Source organism: Platichthys flesus, chromosome 7, assembly GCF_949316205.1.
Source record: "Platichthys flesus chromosome 7, fPlaFle2.1, whole genome shotgun sequence".
Lineage (NCBI taxonomy): Eukaryota > Metazoa > Chordata > Actinopteri > Pleuronectiformes > Pleuronectidae > Platichthys > Platichthys flesus.
In genome coordinates, this window is record NC_084951.1 from 22,447,417 (window position 1) to 22,468,726 (window position 21,310).

General features: G+C 44.0%; 1 protein-coding gene across 3 annotated transcripts in view; it reads right to left on the bottom strand.

The window, feature by feature from the left end:
- Positions 1–21,310, bottom strand: part of syt2a (synaptotagmin IIa) — a 49,571-nt gene that overhangs the window by 19,454 nt on the left and 8,807 nt on the right. For 2 of the 3 annotated variants that reach the window (XM_062392415.1, XM_062392413.1), the window contains exon 3: positions 7,052–7,119. The gene's annotated coding sequence lies outside the window, so the exon portion shown is untranslated. Of the gene's footprint in view, positions 1–1,116; positions 1,302–7,051; positions 7,120–21,310 lie in introns of those variants that run through there. The other variant, XM_062392414.1, reaches the window with a different exon arrangement.

The window sequence follows — 21,310 nt, forward strand, 5'->3', positions numbered from 1 at the left end:
AGGCTCTGGGGAAAGAAGAAACCTGGTTTATATTTCAAGATGTGACTTCAGGACACAAAGCTGCATGAAGACGGGGAGAAGCAAATAAATCTCTTTTGTGCACAAGGTACTGAATATGTTTTAGAATCAGGGGGTTCAAAATTCTCACATCTCTACGAAGCACTTCAGAAATAATGCCGCCGCTATTTATAGTTAGTTTGTTCTAATGAATTGGAATTAAATCTTGTTTCGTGAACAGTCGGTTGTGCGAGTGACAGGCCTGATGCAGGACTGCAGCAGTCAGCATTAGGCAGTAATAGGTGCAAGCAACCCAGGATAGTGTTTGTCCTTGGTAGTGTTACCTCAGTGCTGCCTGTGCTATATGTCCCACGAGAGGCAGCAGGAGGAGATAAAAAAAAAAGAGCATCCTGCAGCACTTTATAAACCTCCCCCCACCCCCCCACCCCTCTACTCTCTCCACTCCTCAGCCTCCTCTCCTGTGTGTCTGTTTGGTCTCTAAGGTTCAACATTGTGCCTTGTGTCTGCTTTTACATCTTGCGTTATAATACAGTAGAGCTGAAGTGCTTCAGTGTCATTCCTTCGTCTCCACATGGCCGTTTCCCCCGTGCTCACATGAGGTTGTGAGAGATGTTGCTGTAGCTAAAGGGGAAAGCAGAGCATCTGTCAGCGAGGCAGCCTTCTGGACACTCTCCAGGAAAGAAAGATGTACTACACCCACCAGGCAAGCTAAATGAGGCATGATCAATGAGAATAATCTAGATACAGGGCTGCAGTCCCCCCATGCTAAAAAAAAATCCACCCAACACTCCCTGATGTGAGAGCGTGATAGATTGCACACCCACTGCGAGAGGAAGACGAGGTCCTCAGCTGGACGCCGGGGCAGATCAGGACCCAGAGGATGCTCGCTATTGCCTTTTCTAGAAAGCTTGCAAATTAGTAAAGTTCGGAGCACATGCACAGGGACCTTGCATTCACACAAACCCCCCACAGTACATTCAGGAACAACCGACAACAAGGCAGATGCAGCATTTAAAAAAAGACAACTGTGTATTCTGGAAGTCCTTCAGAGGAAGTGCTGAAGCGATTGCCGAGAGCAGAGTTGAAACACACCCTTACCGGTACTCCTGTAAATCCGTAATCCTGTTGTCCACAACAGCCTAACCCATTCACCAGAGAGTCACTTCAGGGTTAAGGTTGCACTGCCTGGATAACGTCCCTCAGCTGCTCTCCCATCAGCACCAGGAGCTGCAGTCCTCTTCACACTGTTTCCACTGCAGCACTACTTGATCTCCCACACACACACACACACACACATACACATGCTCTCCCGTTCTCTCTGTGACTACCCCCACCTCTTTTTCCTCTCAATCCCCTCCTCCTCTCCCTGTCTCCACTATTTCTGTCCCTTCCACTGAAAGGATCCCCCTCCCCTCCGTTCCTTCCCCCTCTCCCTTCCCCTTCGCTCTCTCTCTCTCTCTTCCATCTTCCTTCCTGCACTCCGGCGCTCGACCCCGGCTGATTTGTGATGCTGCTCACAAGGCGCCGTATATGCAGCAATCTGTGCCCCAGTCAAACACATGAGGGCAACCCAAAAAGCATCCATATGCTCCTGTGTGCGACCGGCACCCACACCCTCCCTCTCGCAGCGCTGCCGCCCGGGGACTCCGCACAGCTCGGGTTTGTTCCTCAGCTCACGAGGCTGCAGAGTGGATGTAAATAAGTGAAAAGAAGAAAAAAAGAAAACTGACACACTGTAGATGAGACCTCGAGATAATAGGACAAGCACACGAAGGAGGATGTGTGCTTACCGCAGCATGGAGTCTGCAGCTGACTCTCTCTCTCTCCATCCCTTTATCTGCATTACGTCTTTGCACTTGGATCACTGCCACTGTCATCAAGGGAGATTTAAATACTCTGAAGAATGACGCAAATATTTACATATTATATGGGGCAAATACAGTATGTGTATAGGGTTTTACACGCTGCTGTATATGAGCTACTAAAGCTTAAAGGGATAGTTCACCCAAGAATGAAAAACATGAGTTAACGTAAATGTCAAACGATTGTTCAAACAACAACAAAAAAAAGAAAAGAAAATGGCTCCATACTGCTCCTTTGGTGTTGTATTGGTTGCAAAGCTGTTTAACCCTGGAACTCCAAAAGTGTTTTGTGGACTCAAACACATCCCCCACCAGCTCCCTCGGCATAGTGGTGAGTAGATAATGAGTCAATTCATTCCTGGGTGAACTATCCCTTTAATAAAAAGGGTTTTGAGTGTGATCCTATTATTAAAAATCGTCAAAGATTCTTAGCAAAATATAAAAAATATGCTAAATACTCCTAAATGGTCGGCAATGGCCTAAAACCCTTTAGCTCACATTGCTGTTTCCCCCCCTTATTGCATATTACTGTGTAAATCTGCCTGTTTAATGACATTAGGTGACACACTCTTTGTTTTTACACCTACGCTGGAACGGACAGCTTGGAGCCCTGCGGGTAAGACAGCGTGTCACGGAGAATTATCATCGTCCCCCTAAGTGAATCACTCTCCTTATTGGCCAGCAATGAGCTCTTGAACCAGAAATCAATAAAGTCTCAATCAGTAAAGATGGAGAGTGAGCCGGGGGGGGCTTTTGTCATCTCTAAACATACAAGTGATGGGAGGAATTTAATTTGTTCCCACGTATTTGTCAAAAAAAACCATTTCTCAGCACAAGGTCCACAGAGTCATGCTGATGATGCTTTTGAATTAAAAGGGATTCCTATTCAATGGGGGGGGGGGGGGGGGGGCAGAGCAGTTAAACGAGGGGCGTTGTTATTATAAATTTTCTTGTTATCTAACAAGTCTCATGAAAAGACCGACACTGTGCTGATCCATCTCACGACATCAAGACTTCCCAAACACAGTGTTTCTGTAGTTTGAGCCTGTGGATCTCCTCTGAGATGATGAGGCTGTAATTCTCATTCTGACCTCATCCATCTTGTTTGTAAGAGTTCCTGGCGTTGGCGAGGAACAGACTCTGGAGCTCCGTTGTGTACGGGTTAGCCTTTAGCTGATGGCGCCTAGCCTGGCTCGCTTCCCCCCCGCTTCTGTTTCCTCTCCCTCCGCCGCCGTTTTTGTTTGGGAAGGTCATGCCGGTGGTCTCTGGGGTACGTGAGATCTCCAGGGGATTAAAGAATGGTTGAAACCAAACCCCATGCCGGCGGGAATGTAAACATATGCTTTTCAGGCCTGACTGGAGCAAATCGTTGGGATCTGACATCCCAGGTAATCCGATCTGATCACAGATATTGACAGTAGTTAATAGAAAAAGCCAATTATCTCCCTAAATGTCTCATTTGCTGTTGTAGGTCATAAAGAGGCAGGGTTATTAAAATGAGACTGTTTCATAACCAGTTAAAAAATTCCTTGTAGGGGCTTTAAAACGGCAAAGTGGTTTAACTAGAACTGGGAGTTGCAGTTTATAATAAAAAGGATTTTTTGTTGGGTTGGGTGGAGGGTGAGTATTTGCAGCTGCAGGACAGTGCGTGTGGGATTGGAAAATACACATTTGAATGAAACTGCAGTATCCACGTTCAGAACATGTTACAGGAGGTGCACCGGTGTGACTCACTGACGTGTGACACCGAGGAACAACCTCAGCAAAGGCTTTAGGTTTTTATCAGGATCCATTCGTTGTGGGCTTGGGTCCTTTCACAGGATCCGTTGACATTCAGAGAAAATACAGAACATCACCTTTAACATCATCAAAGCCGCTTCCTGCAGCTGCCTCCATGTTGTTTTTTTTGTGTGTAGGGTGAAAATAAAATGGCAGCCCTCCACTGCAGTTTAAGCTACACACAAACCGCATGTTTTTCAATTCCCTCTTCATCGACGTGTTATGACATTTAGGACTCTCTATTGAATCTATGGGAGATGGTCTACCACACACACACACACACACACACACACACACACACACACACACACACACACACACACACACACACACACACACACACACACACACACACACACACACACACACACACACACACACACACACACACACACACACACACACACACACACACACAAACACACTCTTTATCAAGTTATCACTGGCGTAAATTCATAGTAAGGAAAGAATAAACTCTATCAGACCACACTTTGAACTAAACAGGCCAAGTCCCCAGAGAGACTCAGAGCATCTTAGAATACATATTTAATAAGGCGGGTGTGTCGTGGAAACTAACTGAGTGGAGCTCACAGCCGCGTATTAAAGCTGCTCAGTCAATGACTACAGGAAGCCATTAGAATGCATTCCTTTACACAGCTTCTTCTGCCCAAATCACATGCACCACCATGTGTTCCTCTGTGCAATGATTAAAGTGACATAGTCACCGTTAACAGCGTCGGCTTCTGAGACAGTAGTGATGTTCAGCAGACCCTCAGTAAGCAGAGAGGGTGAAGAGGAAAGCAGGAGGGATGACGAAGAGAAAAGATACACTGCCGTTCAGAAAACAGACGAAAGATACGAGACACGTGCACAAAAATAAAACAGCATTTGGTGTTTCTTTTTTTCGAATGAAGAGATTCCTGCGATGGCCTCAAACACTGTGAAGCACGGTGAAGCATGGCTGCTGCTCCACACATCTCTCCAGTGGCTGCTGCCGGCACCAACGTGTGGCAAACGCACAGTGCCGAGGGATTAGATCCGGGTCTATATCTGTCCAACGTGCCGCTGCAGATGTGAGGATGTGCAGCAGAGCAGGACTTTGGGTTTGTTGTCTCATTTTATGTCGGAGTGAGAGGAAAACCTCTCTGCTGCGACCGGGACTCCAAACTGCTGCAACCTGCTGCAAAGTGTGTTGCTGCAACTGAAGATTGAAAAGATGCAGCCAGTGAAAATTCCAATTTAGAGTCAGTGGCAAATTTTTTGTTAAAAGTAAAGTTAGGCTCATGAGAAGCAATTATAAAATTAATAATTTTAGCATGGAGGAAGGCCACATTTTTAAATAATCTATCTATAAAGTTTAGGAAATGAAAGTCAATTAAATGATTTGAGAATTTATTTGATTGGCGAACGATCTCATATGTCAAACATTTGATGGTTCCCTCGAGTCAGAATCTTTTTTTTATAAATTGTAAAATAATTGGAATATGGTTTGTTAGAGGAGCTTCGGTTCTAAGATAAATGTTCATGTTTTGTAGAGCAATTCATTAGTCAAGCAAGGAAATAAGATGAGTGAATCGTGAAAATATCTTTATATTTTTTTCATTGTTTATCATTTTTAAATATACACGTTTAACTCCAAATAGAGTGTTGTGTCAAATAATGTAAATAATCATTTAAAAAGCCTTCTCTCATGAACATCATCCCTATATCTAACTGCACTCAAAAATGTCCAGTCACAAACAATTGAGCAGATATAAGTAGATGTTTTCATATTGTGCATCAAAGTATCATTTGGTGAAAGGTGTTAAACATAATAATGAACTTATCTAGATTCCATGTTTCCTCAAGACATTTTCTACTGTTTTCTTTCCCTCTCACCACTTGTATTGTCACGTTCAGCCTTGTTTAAAGAAAATAAAGTTCTAAAAACACTCAAATCCCACTGTACCCAATCTACCCAGCAGCAGACAGAGGACAAACCATGTTAGCAGTCAGCCAGCAAACTACATTTACATAAGATTGGCTGACATGTTTGATATATGAACTAATAATAACAATAATAATTCCGTTCACAGCGAGTTTCTCCAACCAAAAAATCTGTTTATGTTGATTTTAAAAAGGTCAAACAAGAACAACTTTGTCTTGTAGTTCTTATTTATCATCTCGATGGGAAAGACTCTTTTATTGACTGTTTCCTGTCTTCTTCATCCGTAGACAGGAGCCTGAACCTTCATTTATTCTGCTGCGTATAGTATAGTATATATATTTATGTAAATCACTTTTAACATTTAGTAAAAGCTTCCACCTCCGAAAGCGTTGCATATTCAAACAACTAACCCCGCACCACTCGTCCCTTGGGTTTGGATTTGCATTCAGTATGAATTGAGCTGATCAATGTTAATAATAGGGAGGGATGACACAGGGCAGGGGAGGGGTGTGTGTGTGTGTGTGTGTGGGGGGGGGGGTGATGGCCGTATGAGCAGAGCCGGTTCAGAAAGCAGCAGCCAGTAACCGTCCTTCCAGGCGTAGCTGTTGTCCGCTGGGTTTTATTAGCTTTCTCTCCCCCCCCCCCCCCTCCTCCCCCCTTGAGGTACTGAAGCTTCCATCACTCATGGAAATGACTCTGATTAATCAGCTGAGTGCTGGAGTGTGCAGGAGCGGGCGCACAAAGAGCCGGTGGTACAGTAAATCATGCTTGCTCACAGTGGGCTGCACCTTCGTCCTCACCACGCCTCTCTCCCCCCCCACCACACACTGCAGTGGGCTCCCTCCTCTCTGGCACATGCAAAGCCTTTCTAAGAACAGATGGGGGGGGGGGGGGGGGGGAACCCAGTGCACCATGCTTCATGCTGACATCTTGTGGAGTCCAAAACATGTGATTACACAAGTGCCCAGATCTATTTACTTCTACCGTACTGCTGCGCTGGCTTCCATTGCATCACGTGATCTGAGATAATTCGACGAGCAATAAATAACAAATCAGATCTTTGAGAATTAACGTCTCAGCTTTTTTCTCTTCAGGGCAATTAACTGTCTTTAGCCTGCAGCTCATCAGAAAGATTATGGGACGGTCTGAGAGAGCCCCCGGCCATGGACAGTCTGCCTTCTGTGCCGTGTCTTCAGTGGACAGTGAGGGAGATGAGGCGAGCCGGATTCCGGAGACGACGAGGACTGGGCGATGTTTCTGAGAGGGGAGCAGCAGAGGACGTGGGCATGTAACATTGTGCAGTGAACTGTCTCCTCCTAAAAAGGAAGGTCGCTGCGATGACGCTGGGCCGCTCTGATGAAGTCAAGAATATCCCCCTCCTCCTCCTCCTCCTCCTCCCTCGCTCACCCTGTCTCGCAGCCTTTAAGTTCACAGTTACGGCTCAGAGCCTCGAAAACATACTTACAGTCAAACTCTCGATGCTTGAACAGCGGCTGGAGGCAATCACAGTGAGAACGTCGTCAGTCTGGAATCCTGGAGGAGAGAAAGGGACATAGCGTGAACTCAGAGAGGCCTTTGCACTCTTTCACTCTTTCACTCTTTCACTCTTTCACTCTTTCACTCTTTCAGTCTTTCAGTCTTTCACTCTTGCACTCTTTCACTCTTTCACTCTTGCACTCATCTCTATCTTTTGTTGAGTTGTGTATCGTCATCACTGCTTCAATAAAAAAAAAAACAGGATTGAAAATTGATCAAATGTAAAGCTGATTTCAAACTTTGACTGAAGCTCAATCTGATTCGATTATGTTAAAGAGCATGTGATTTGAAAGTTGTTAAACTGGTGCGTGCGTTTCATTCCAAGATAATCCACGGCTTTAAAATCAAACTCCACAAACATCTCGTGTGATTAGCATTCCCCCGAATTAAAACCATTAAACCCGGATGAAAACAAAAAGGAAACTTTGTACGATTAAGTTCTGTGTTACGGTGAAAAATCATTTTGAGCCAGGCGCAGGAATATTGATATCTGTCTCCCTCTCACAGAAACAAGCTGATATATGCCTGAAGCCAACTGCTTTGATCAGCAAGGCTGCAGGATGAATGAATTATGGCTGGCAGCCATCCAGTGCACACGATGGCCTCACCAGTTATTGAATTAATCATTGTCACTACCTGAGCGGCACCCTCATGAGTGTCACTTGGGAAAATAGCTGTGAATCAATATTCAATACCTGAGACAGATTTCTAAACCGCCGCGTACAAAATAAACCAGAGTCGAGTGAGCTCTGAGTTCTAAAGATTAATTTATGAGCCATTTGTAAATAATTTATAATATTGAGAGAAGTTTTCACCAATGGGAAAACACTAAGTAGCAGCAACACAGAGTTTAAGAACAACATAAACACCACAATAAACATCCTTTCTGGTTTGCTTGAGTTTCCAGCAGAATAACACAAAAACTATCGAGCAGATCTTCACAAAACTTGTATGAAAGTTTGGACATGCGCCAAGTAAGACCATATTTTTTCATCACTTTCCTTACATTGCAATATAGGACAATTTATTAACATTTTCACAGTTTTTCCAGGGAATATTTCATCTTGATGGAAAACAAATCTGGCACATTTAGAGAACTAATATCTGCGAATGTGTTCAATTTGATGCGGCTCGATTGAATTTGAGCGGAATGTAACTGTCATTCTAGTTTAGTTACTAATTTATAAGAAAACCAAACCAGGCAGAATAGCTATTAAATATATTAGTGCTTGGCTATATGACTTTAAATCAATATACAGATTCCTCCTCCTCCTTTAACTTTCCGATGTCAGAACTGAGGGGCGGCTGAGTAATTGGTCAAATGTGTCAGAAGTAAGAAAGTTCTGCAAAATCTCCTGATGTAGTTTTTTGTTACTTCTCGGCAGAGCGAGGATCGATTCCCTGTGTGCTTCCAATCTGTGTGCTTAGCTAAAGTAACAGTCTGCTTTGCTGTGGATTGATATTTAGAGTAAAGACATCAGAGTCGTTTCCCCAAATGTCAACCCAGTTCTTTGAAGGTACAACGTTCAGATCTCCGTCACTTCCTACCAACGTCACATTTCCATGAACAATCTGCCGAGGAGCGAATTAAAGAACTTTTTTACGATGAGTCAAATTCAATCCATGCTCTCCGACGGACCTCTGAGAATTTTCTATGTGAGGCCTAATTTCCCTCTCCTATTTGGGCAAAACAATCAATTTCATGACTCATTGGACTTAATTGCTTTATTGTAATTGTATCATGAGCGAAATCCAGGGGGAGAGATAACCAACTTCAATTTCTGCACTTCAGTGAAGGAACACAATTGTCACGATTTAAATCTGCCATCACCAGAGCAGCCTTTCGTCTGCACAATACATGGATTTATTTTTTCGCTGAACATACTCAAAGAGTTGATTTTCCATTTCTATAGCTTTTTTTTCAAATCAGTAACACCCCAGGATCAATGCAGCCTGATGGCACCGTCTCATTTGTGCCAAGAACAAACATCGTTGAAGCACTTTGAGGAATCGCCGTCTATATTTCTAGACAACACAATGGCAGGAGGAAGAATCTCCACACTGCAGAATAATTTCATGGTTCACCGAGGAGAATAGGCTGAGGAACCCTGTGTGTCTCCCTGCACTGTGAAATACCTGCAGTCCTCACAGAGACACCATGAAAGTGTCAAAGTGAGTTGTTTGCAGCGAGCTGAGGGGGTCGCTGTGACGGGGGGGGGGGGGGGGGGGGAGGGGGGGGGGGGTTAAGCCTCACCATGCAGCACTCCCACACTGTACATTTCTTTGTTTCAGATAGAAAAGGTCAAACGACAAGGACAAGGAAACAAACACACTCAATCAGCCCTGATGTGCGACCTCAAACCCTCACGTGAAAGGTCGTGTCTGCTCAGATAATCTCGAAGCAGAACTAAATGTTATTCCATTGGGACAAACACAAGGTCAAATCTTACTCCAAAAAAGTCATCTTCAAAGATCATAACTGGGCGAGCTGACAGCGGCGACGGGCCCTGATTTGCAGATTCTCAGATACAATCACGTTAAAGGGGAATTGCCTCTCGGGGAACATAATTGGATCTTTCTCACACCTATTTATGTCCCCGAGAGACCAAACGGTGCACAGGGAAAAAAGAAAGAGGATTTAATGAAGACTCTGTTCTCTGATTTCCATTACAAGTCAGCATCGGTGAACCGTGCTGCCGGTGGAGTCAAATCAAAATGAACACTGATAAGCTGAAATCACCGAAGGTCAGGTTGAAGGTGTTACTGCAGGTGGAAGAATTCTTTTCTCACTTGGAATAGTTTTCACGGTTAATACAAGATTAACCAAGAATGTCACTAAGCAGAGCTCATGCTGCTGCTGAGGCAAACCGGCCTCTTGCAAAACCACATGGACATTCTTTAAATCCTGGTTTTTGATTAGATCGGCAACAAAATGCGCTCACTCATAAATATAAGTTCCCTGATCAGGTTTTTCATTGAAATGCATGAAGTTGAAAAAAAAACCCTGATCCAGATCTGCACAAACCTTCATTGGGTTATTTCCTGACCCATATCTCATCCTTCCACCAGGTTTTGTGATTATACGTTGAGTAGTTTTTTTACGTAATCTAGTTAGCGAACAAACCAAAACATGACCTCCTTTGCCTTCTGGGGTAATACGGTTTTAATAGCACTACATCATTCCTATAAAAACACTGCAACAGTTAACCAGCATCCCAGGCCTGAACCCTCAATGTGTGGGAGGCAGCGGCAGAGCAAGAACCAGCCAATCATGTTTGAGCAAATATCCCAAGAGAGCGTACTGGGCACAGATCCATCAAAATGGTGGAGAGGTTGATAATGGTGTGTCTCAACATAGACAATACCCTTGATACGGAATCGGCCACGACACACGATGCTCCGGTGACCTCACTCGACCTTTGTGTGTGTCCTGAGCAAGAAAATCAGGTCAGCACTGTGTGTCAGGCACGTCCAGCATGTGACACGTACATGTTCAGTTATTGATGGGCCTGTTTCAAGCAGCTACCTTACAAAATCCATCTAACGGGTGTTTCCAGCGTTTTAAGTGAAATGAAAAATTCTGCAGCAGTGTTCCATCTGTCTGTTTTTATTGACTCTCCACTTGACTGTGAGTTTGTCTCATTGATTCGACGAGAGACTTGAAGTGAAGCTTTCCTCCTAATGTTCCCAAACTGTTTCCAGAGAAAGTCTCACTGCAGATCATCCTCTGACTTCGTGTTGCCTCTTATTCCCCGAACGATCTCTGCTTGATGAGGAGCAACGTGCAGTCCACACCAGAACCCACCCGGCACCAAACTACAGTCGTTTCACTCTTTATCAAAATCACTGCTCAGCTTCTCAGACAAGCAGTTGAACTGGGCGAAACCCCAGAGGATTCCATGTTTTTCTCTTCCTCTCCTCCTCTCGCTCGGCCTCTGTCTGTCTCCAAGACACGTGGCTCTCCACGACGGTTGCTCCCACTCAGACGGGGGGAGGGGGGGTGGAGGATCGGTGTGGGGGGCAGAGGAGGCCTACAGGAGACTTTCGGGAGCTCTCAGCTGCCCCATGCTCTCTGGAGCGTGGGGTATGAGCACTGGAAGACGTGCATGTGTTAGCGAGGAGCTTTCCACGCAGAAGGAATCTGGCCCAAATTTAATCCCCCTATTGTGAGGATGGAGGGTTTAGAGGAGAGAAGAAGAAAAAAGGGCCGTGCCTGCTGAAATCCCACTGGCAGTGCTGCAATGCAGGGGTTTAACGTGGAGCCAGCAGGCAGGCAAACACGCTAAAGAACTGACGACACACAACTCACACGCTCTACACAAACACACCCACAGATGAGCCAACGCATGCATGCACACACCCACAGAAGCCTGATTGATCTGAGATGGGGGGGGGGGGGGTACTTCAACGTCATTAAACGCTGCGAAAGCTCGTGAATAAATATTATTTATATGAGCAAAACAAAACAAGCTGGTTTTATGTTGCTTCTCTTTCCCCCAAACAAGCTGGGTCATAACACAGCGACGCAGATTTAGAGATTCATAAAGAGGCTCCCCTCAAAGCTCGGCCATGTGTAATATCTCAGTGCTCAGGTAGGTGAGGGCTTAACAAAGTGCTTCACGGTACAGCTCTGCCCTTCACACACATGCATTGAGCACACACGTATGCACACGTACACACACACACACGGCACAAGGACTTCTTACTTCCATAGGAGCTGGGGATTGAACCACAGATCTTCCAATCCAAAAGATTCAAATGAGGCTTGAGACGTCACCTTTGAGTTCCACCCAGAGAGAAATGTGCACAGACGTGGAAATGCCGTGGAAAATATTATAATCTTAGCAGAAAACATTTGACGGCATATGAATGAGAACATATGTCCTTCAAATGACATTCAGATGAGTCTGTGTGCAAAGTTGTGCTCAGTGAGCGCATCACACCGTTTGTCTGAGTGCAAAAATGGAGGTGCACAACGCCGTGGGCTTTTACTATTATTCCACACAGCTTCTCTGAGCGTGAGAGGAGAGGAGCATGATGGGTAGTTGCTTACATGACAGATTGCTGACTGCGGGAGTCCTTTACAGTCAGCAGAAACAGGCAAGTGACGACACCTTGGCCCTGCGCCGATAGAGAGAGAGGAGCAGTCGTCAAACAGCATCATTTGACTCTGGAACAAACTGGAAACCGTGAATCCATGAGTACTTCATTTTTCTAGGAATTAGTGAAATCCTGAAGGGAGGGGTTGGGAACGACTCAAGGAAGGACACATTACATTATAAAGGATAAACGGGTGGATCTAGGAGAGTGTTTGCTGTGACAGGGCGTTAGCAGACGTGCTAGGTTTGATTAAGTTATAAAAAACAACTCAGAATACTTCAGATTTTAGATTTAGCTACTAAACTACAACATTAAAAAGCTTTACTCCTTTAGTGCCAAGCATGAAGCACGTGTCTTTCCCAGTTTCCCACTGATGCAGTCATCAGTTTCTCATCCAGAGGCCACATTGTGTGACCAGCAAAGGCCCTCTCATACGAGCACCCATGGGCGTACTGGTCCCATAATGAGGTGCATTGTCGGGGCATTGAATGTGCTTTTGACCAACAAGAAGCCTGACGTCAGTGGCACAGTGTTTCCCAGAGGATTTGAAGAGAGGACTGTACGACTTCATAGTTCAGGTGAACACACACACACACACACACACACACACACCGATGATGTGAAGCAAAGCTAAATCGTTTCCTCTCTAAAAGAATCATTCTCTCTCACTAGCTGGTAAATCCACTCTTATAATGGAAGTCCAGCAGGGTTCAATGTCCTGCTTGGCAGCGGTTAAGATGTATCGGCCCATCAGCCTCATGACACAGCATAAACACCACCAAGAAAGATTTGGTGTTTTTTGCACAACATTTTCTCTTTTGGGGGAAAACGATGATCTTTGCTCACTTATTTGAGTCAAATGCCATATTTCACAAAGCCACTGTCCATAAATCGTGGTGCGGGGCGGCCACTCTCGCCGGCTACCTGCTGCACTGGGAGACGAGACCTGTGTTTATGTGCAGAAATGAGGTAATTCATCATCGAGTCGTGCAGAAAAACGGTCGACGGCAGAGACGACACAGCGCCCGGCTCCATATTAATTGCTTCTCTCCTCGCCCGGGCCCGCTGACTGAAATATAACACTGCAAACCACCCCTGACAGAAAGGAGAGATTAAATACCATTAAGGAAATGATGAAATGGATCAATTTACTTTATTCTTTGGAGCATTTACATGGGTTACAATTCAAAGGTATGTTGACACGTGTAACTGTACGACGCGTTGTCTCTGGTTATTTCCCTGATGCAGGTGATTAGTGGGCCATTATGGATGAGGACAATCAGTGCGGGGACGAATGTAAAAGGGAATAGACGGACACAAAAGTCTCCTCAGACCTCAGTGTCTCTGAATTACATTCGCCTTGAGAGGAGTGTGGTGCAAGGAGAACAACACATTCCCCAGGGGACCAACAAACTCTTATAAATGTCAAATAGGTTTCAGTAATGTGCTCTGAAAGCAGCTTTTTCACTTTCGGACAGGGCCTCTCAACATAATAAAGCCTATTACCCACCAAGGTCTGTGTGTGGCTGCAGGAGCAATCAGTGGCACATTTCTGCTCGAACCCAACACAACAATTCATCTCCGTGTTACACATCCGGACACATTTTATGATTCTTACTTCCGAGAAGGTCGAGATGAAAAGTGCAGTTTTGTTATGAAACGGGAGAAGTTATGAACCCGTCAGAGGAGAGTGGATGTTTTCTTCTTTTTGCTTCTTGTAATGACGTCACCGCTGCTACAGGACAAACGATAAATGAGCCGCAAATGTAACTCCATTACAACTACAGGCCCACATCTTAAAAACCACTGTGTCAATGCACTAAAACCGGTCCTGCTTTAATCATGTTGTTTTGCTTAAATCTGTGTCAGTTGCTGCTTAAAGCAACAAAACAAAGCAACAAAACAGATGCTAATAACATTGAAACCATCCAATAAACAGAATAAACAGGAAAGTCAATGAAAAGCAGAAACAATCTGTCGTGTGTGACAACAAACAATCCGTCTACAAGGAACTCCTCCCCGTGCACACAGCTGAGCGATAAGGTGCTGAATTTAAGTGCAAATATTCGGGCTCTAATGGTTCTTAAAGCAGGTCGCTGCCAACTGACACGACGATCTCTCATTTTAAGCCTTTAAAGGTGCCTCCCTTTAATCTGCAGCTCCTCCGCGGGTGAGGAATGCTGCTGATAACGTCCTGGCCCTCCTCTGACAACTAATTCGGAGGTAGTGTTAGTTCTTAAAATGAATGCCATTACCTTTTCGTCACGTCTCTGGTGTATTGGCGAAGTCACCGTCTCGAGCTGAGGAAGATTTGACCTAAGAACATTGCGATATTTAACTGAGATCATCTGTAAAGCAGACGGAGAGTTTCCTTTCAATTAAGCACTCATTAAAAACTAAATTAGGTAGTGACCTTTGAAACGTAGCAGCGCAGGGAAGGGGAGCGAAAGGTAGACATGAACTGGAACACGCCCATCTCTGATTACAATGAGAACTCTCGATGGTGTGTTTCTCCAATATTTCGTATTCTATTAAAAGCAACGTCCACACAAACTTAATTATAGCAGCATCAGGGTTTTTCTCACAGATGCAATTTTGTCCCCAGCTGTTTCCTGCAGAGGTGTTGACACAATATTGCTCTTTTGAAAAGCGCCTGCTCCTTTTTCAGGCTGCACAGATGTCTCATGGTTATCAAACCAGAAGTAATGCTTCCTGGTTCTGTTAAATTATTCAAAACGAACATATTTTTTATATGAATTAGTGTGTGCATCTATGAAGTATTTCTGAAATGTTTGACTTTCACAAGCAGCCTCAGTGGGACGGGAGGACGTGCGTTGGGAGGTTCCTGCAGCCCAGACAGAACCATGTTATCACTTGCCCTCACATTGCCTCGTAATCTGAGAGGCATCACACAATCAATGGAAGAAGGTAAAGAGAAGACAAGAGCAATCGATGCCTGTTAGAAACACTGGTTGTGAACTTATCAGTTTGGGGCAAGAAGCTGCTGTGAACTCAAAGGACCCTTCGGATGACCAGAGAAAACATTTGAGTTTTTTAAAAGTTCATAACCTTTTTTGTGCATTACCAACATCTTATCTCACTTTGTTGTGTATAGACGTGATATTTAATTCATCCTAAAGCTGAAAGTGATTCATTTGAAACCCAAAAACTCTTTCTTACACTGTTTCTTGATTGTTTAGAACCAGGTGAAGCATTCAGTGCAACACAAGCAGTTAAGACAATAAGACAATTAAAAGCTTAATTATTTACATTAAAATTAATTTTCTCAAGGGTCACATGAATCAATATCAACCTAAATCTATATGCGGACAGTTGACCTCTAAACCAGTCCCACTGAATGCTATGATTGCTGGGTATACAGCCCGTGAGCCTGCTGAGCTCAGCTTTCACAGGACAGCTTGTTATCAGGTCAGCATTTTAATTACAGCCCTGCCAGGTCTATCACCTGATGTATCACCTGATGTATCACCTGATGTATCACCTGGTGAGAGGGAAGACAACCTGCATTACCACAAACGACAATTCCTCATAAAGAAGGTTTTGTTGCTGAGGCAACAATGAACAAGAAGAAAGGTCTCCAGTCATGCTCGTGGCTCCCTGAGGCTGAATTCAGCTAAACACTCACATCAGCATGTTAACTTATTCACAATGACGATGCTCACATGTAATAAATTGGGAAAAGATGAAGAGATGCTTTCTGACACCACTCGGAACAGAGGATGCAGACGAATCTGCTGCCGCACCAGCAGACCTCAGAGCAGTTTCTTTTCTCTGGCTGTCAAACTGATGAATTCATCCTCCACACTCCAGCACAAACATATTTTAACGTCGACGACTTGATCATCTAATCGTTCATTTATACCATCTGCAATTTTCTAGTAGAATCTTGCGTTGTATAGTCATAATTAAGTCTTGAATCCAGTTAGACTTTGGTTCGCTTCACAGAATGTAAGTTAATCCAGTGCTGCAGTGGAACCGGATGCTGGCTGGAAAACACAAACAGTGTCGGGGCTTTGCCTTTTGTTCTTGGACCGAACATCAAAGAGCCAAACTCTTTACCCCGGGTCTTTGGTATGAGCCCATGAAATTGCGTGGCTAACAAGGGAAGCAAAACAATTTGGAAAGGTGGGCTATTGAATGTCACTTCTGAAACTGCAGCCACTGCAGCGCCCGAATCGTGTAGCTGCTCCCTGAGAGCCTGGAACAGAACAACAGTTCCAACACATCTGATGTCTTCACGTCGACAGATAACTGAGGTGTGACCATGTCCACAATCGTATCGACTCTGAAGTGATTTTTCAATGTCACCCCAAAAGTTAAATCCCTCCTTTGTCTTTTCTTTTTATTGCAGCTAAACAATCATGGGTTTAAAGGGAGCCGTGCGACTGCTCCAATGCATTAAATCAGGTTTTTTTTACCATAAATAACAACAATCATCTCTAGCTCTGACTGCACCCGACAGATGTGCGATGACGCCCCAACAATTAAAACCCAGGAACCCTTGAAGAAACGCACAACACTCGCCAAATCTTTCCACTCAATTGACAATATGTGAAATCCTACACAGCCAACTGACGGTATTGTGTGAATTATTCAGGAGGAGAGAGGCTTCGCAAAAAGTACTGCACCCCCGGCTATGCAGCAGTAAATCACTGTATAGCACACCATCTGGTGCTTGTCAGCAGCGTCAGGGTGGTGTGCAGGGGAGTGCAGGGAAACATTGATCCTCGAGTCTGGGTTGATTTCCATTGCGAATCAGGGAGAACAAAGTGCAGGTTCCATGCGTCTCGGTCCGCATGAGCCCGTGTCACATTTTTATGAACCGTAAGCGAGAGACAAATATCACAAGGTGCAGAAATCTCACACTGCAGCTCACACTGTAGCTGTGTGGTATTTCAGTCTCCATCTTGTGAGCCTCACCTGGGCTAAATGAGGCTACTGTGAAAAAGAGACATAAAAAAATGCACCCATTAAAAATTGAACTTCCACACGAGGGGGGCGGTTCTCACTCTCGTCTTTTGCTCCTTCACCTTGCTCGGCTTTTCAAAGCTGAACTTCCACCGGAGACAAAATGTCCCTTTGTCAGACTCTCAATAATGCAGCACCTTCGTTTTATAGGGCTAAAGGCAGACATGTCTGACATCTGACTATAGTCGCTGATAAAGACATGGATTCTGTTTGCAGACCAAAAGTGTTACTGACTATTTCTGGACAAATAAATAACAGAAATCTCGAACAATATCTGATTTATAGAAGAAGTGAAATGTGGACCTAAATATTTCAAATCAAACTCAGCCTCTTTTGGTTCATGTTTGTTTGGTAGGTTTTTTATAGTAAGTAAGAGCTACTGCCTTGATCCAATAGAAAACCACCACTTACTGCATTGTGTGTAGAAATCAAGAAACATATAATCACCACAAGAAAAAAGCATTTTGTTCGCCACTGCAGATATTTGACAGGAGCCAAGTCACTCTGAATTCTCATTATGCCCTTAATTATCGGTTATTCTGTGCGTCACACTCAATATGGTGTTTTGTCATTCACTCAGTCGAAGAATGACCAGTCTAATTAATTGTTGTGTTCACATTTCCCAGTGTCACTGTGTGAGTGCTCCATTTCTCCACACAGTCTCCCTGCAGTGAAACGTTACCTGAAGGAAAACCACTCTCATATGAATCATGTTTCTTCTATATACAAATTAATATGATTAAACGAAGATGTGCACGGTGCTCACGACACTAGTGTCAAATTCTTTCAACCTGATTCACTTGCATTTCCCTTCTTTATTAAACCTGAACTGATAATTCTTTATTATTCACTTGCTCAGACCAAATACTTCTGTCATTTTCAATAAGGACAATATAAAACAGCACTGTACCCCACGGAAGCACCACTGCAAACACGTTGCATCATTACATTCAGCACGGATTGATCATCTATGTTTGGTTTTAACCTCACAGAGTTGTTTTCTCTGCAAAAGGTAACCAAAAACAAACAGCATTTTTAATTTGTAATTTTATTTAAAAATCTCTGAAACAGGGCAATGCTACAGAAATCAGGGGCTCAGTTTTGCATGTAGTAATTGCCCCCAACATAAGGTGTAAAAACCCCCACAAGGAATGGCAGCTTAACAGGCAGCACAAGCTGTGTTAAATGTGCGCCAACACATAACGCTCAGTTTGTTTAACCTCTATTGAAGCTTAACTTTCCAATTTGGATTAATTTCTTCTGAATCTGAAAATGGTGAGGCTGCAAAAAAACGAGGAGAACGTCTGTAAAGAGATTCTTAAACTTTTTTCAGCCGCGTGCCGGCGACGAGATAAGCAGACAAATTTAAATTTCAATGTATGTGTGAATCACTCTGGAATGGCACCGTGCACGTCCATTCTGCTTTCACGCTGAGAGCAACACAATCAGCCATAAGTCCAAGTCATTTCTCACTGGGCTGATGCACCCGGGGGGAAACCCGGCCGACGTGGCTTGTCAGCTGAGATAGAGCCCAGCTGAGGAGTCGCACCCTTTCTAACTGGGCTAATTTGCATGTAAGAGTTGTTATTGTATGTTTATAACAACATTACGACTTAAAAAACTCATATTTCAAGGGTTTTATCAGTGTACTCCCGTATATGAACAAATAAACATCAAAAGAATTAAATCAAATTACTAATGTCAGTTAGCAGAAGATTTTAGAGAAGATGTAAAATAACCATTGATCACAATTGCATCAATACCATGATCACTAAAAAACGTACAATACGTAACTTTGGCCTCTAGGGGTCTCTCAGTAAAAACAATAACAAAAGACCTATTGATGACGTTGTGAAGCAGTGTGGGATCATGGGAGTTTGTTGTTTTGTTAATCTTTATTTCCTTGGGTTTTTCTTCTGAGTTCAAAATCCGGACACTTTGTCGGTGCCTCCTCCGTGACACATGATGCAACGTGTTGAGATCCTACTATACACTTAACTGACCAGTAGGAGTCACTGGTGCCATGACAAGTTCATGGTTCCCACCCACCTACAGAGCCCGTTGAGTGTTCTGGAACACACGGTCAAACCAGAGCGGATCCATGCAGTCGAAGTGGGTGAGTGCTTTGCCCCTGCACCACCGGTCGACTTCTCCAGATGGGACATCGAACTGAATTATTGCCGACTGTGTCACGGACAGTTTTGTGAGAAGGTCTATGAGAGAGGGGGGGGAAAACATCAAACAGGCTTTCACAGCCCCTTTGATCCACGATGAGGGGGCACAAACCAGCCATGTCCCGGATAAATGGGACCCGGCACTGCATTGACAGACTCTCTACAGCAGTTTACATAACAGCAGACAATACGTGGGGATGAACACTCACAGGGCCACACGAGGGAAAAACACAGGCTAGAATGCTGCAGGTCCGTCAGTTCAAAAGCCACAGAGGCTCTGCAAAGATATGGATCTGCAGATGACTCACAGAAACACACAGAGAATCGTTTTGTGGAATGGGCTGATAGGTTGGTGTAGCTTACTTTGGTGCACTTAGTTATTTGGTGAATCAAATGATGATGCATGTATTTTCTGTAAGGCATTGTTTATTCGTTTCTGTCTCCAAGACTATTAAATGTGATATATATATATACACTGTTTAATGTTTCATTGTAATTTGCTGAGTAAATCAGAAAGAAGTTTGTAGGTTTTAGTTAAGAGCACAACCACAACTGGATTTTAGGGGTGATGGCGATAACACGACTTATGGAGTAAGATATATCCCTTGATATTCTTCTATATGAGTATATTGAATATCCAGTAATGTTTTTAAAAGCTAGTTATCACCTTACCATGTAGATACTGTTGATGTTGTTGTTGATGACAAATGGGCCAATCGATATTCTGGTGTAATTTAGACACTAAAGCGTATTTTATTCAACAAAGTGTTGGTTTCCTGTCATGATCACTGCCATGTTTAGACCATTGGCTCCAGTTGTGGTTGTGTGTGTCCAGTATTGTCTGTCAAAAAGACAGGTGTGACGGACACATACAGAACAAAGAGTGTGAGGCATAAGAGAAGTAGAAGAAAGAAAATGCCTGAAGACCCTTGACAGCAGATAATAAGGGTGAACACAGCTTTGGCCTTTTTGCAGAGATGAAGGCAGACAAAGGATCCCCGAGTGACACAAAGGTCTGCGAGTTTCCTGTTTGGCCGACGGCATTTCATTAATCACTGTGACAGCGAGGTCTAAAAACAGTATCGGCTGTTTTCAGTAATGCACATAGAGCTAAATGTAAAGAATTCCTGTTGCCGACTCGCTAAAGTATCAAGGGGAAGAAAATTAGACTCTCCGAACCATCATGATTCACTGAGGCTTCCAATTAGTGAACAGTCCCCTCCAGAAAAGAGCAGGACACAAGGCTAATACAGTGGCTTCTTGATGACCCCTCTCCTTTTGTTTACCAAATTCTCCTCCTGAGCTCTGGGAGTTACACAACCACTCTCATGCAAGCTTTGGGCCATTAACACAGCCATGCTAACACTCCCAGAGCATCCTTATTTAACCAGCACACCATGTCCAGTGCAGATCTCTGTATCATGAGGCTTGGAGTGATCGTTGAGGAGAACTCTCCAGATGCGAATGAAGATTGCAAAAAGAAATAATTTCCAATCTTATAACTGCTCTCCAGATAGCAGCGCTGAGAGAGGGTTTATGGAGCTGGACAAAAGGAAGGGAGTAATTATTTTTGATCAATACAGTACAATGAATGTCATGTCCTTTCTCCAAAGCCCAATTATTACAGAAAATCGATTGTGCAACGCTCCATCCTGCTCTCGGAGTTGCCGACCAACGTCAAGTCAATAATCTCTTTTGGGAGAGATCGGATCGGCGAGATTACTTCCAACTTGGCTGGCGCGCACAGTCAAGACACAACTCTGCTTCACTGTTTTTAACACCCAGAGAAGTTGGATTAGTTTACGTTGGGTTTCTCTTTTGTTGCCGATACGACAACAGGTCTGATGGAACCTTTTATTCTGGGAGTGGCAGCAGCACAATGACCTGAGCAGAGAACGAGGGAAGAGGATGGTTCAACACTGTGT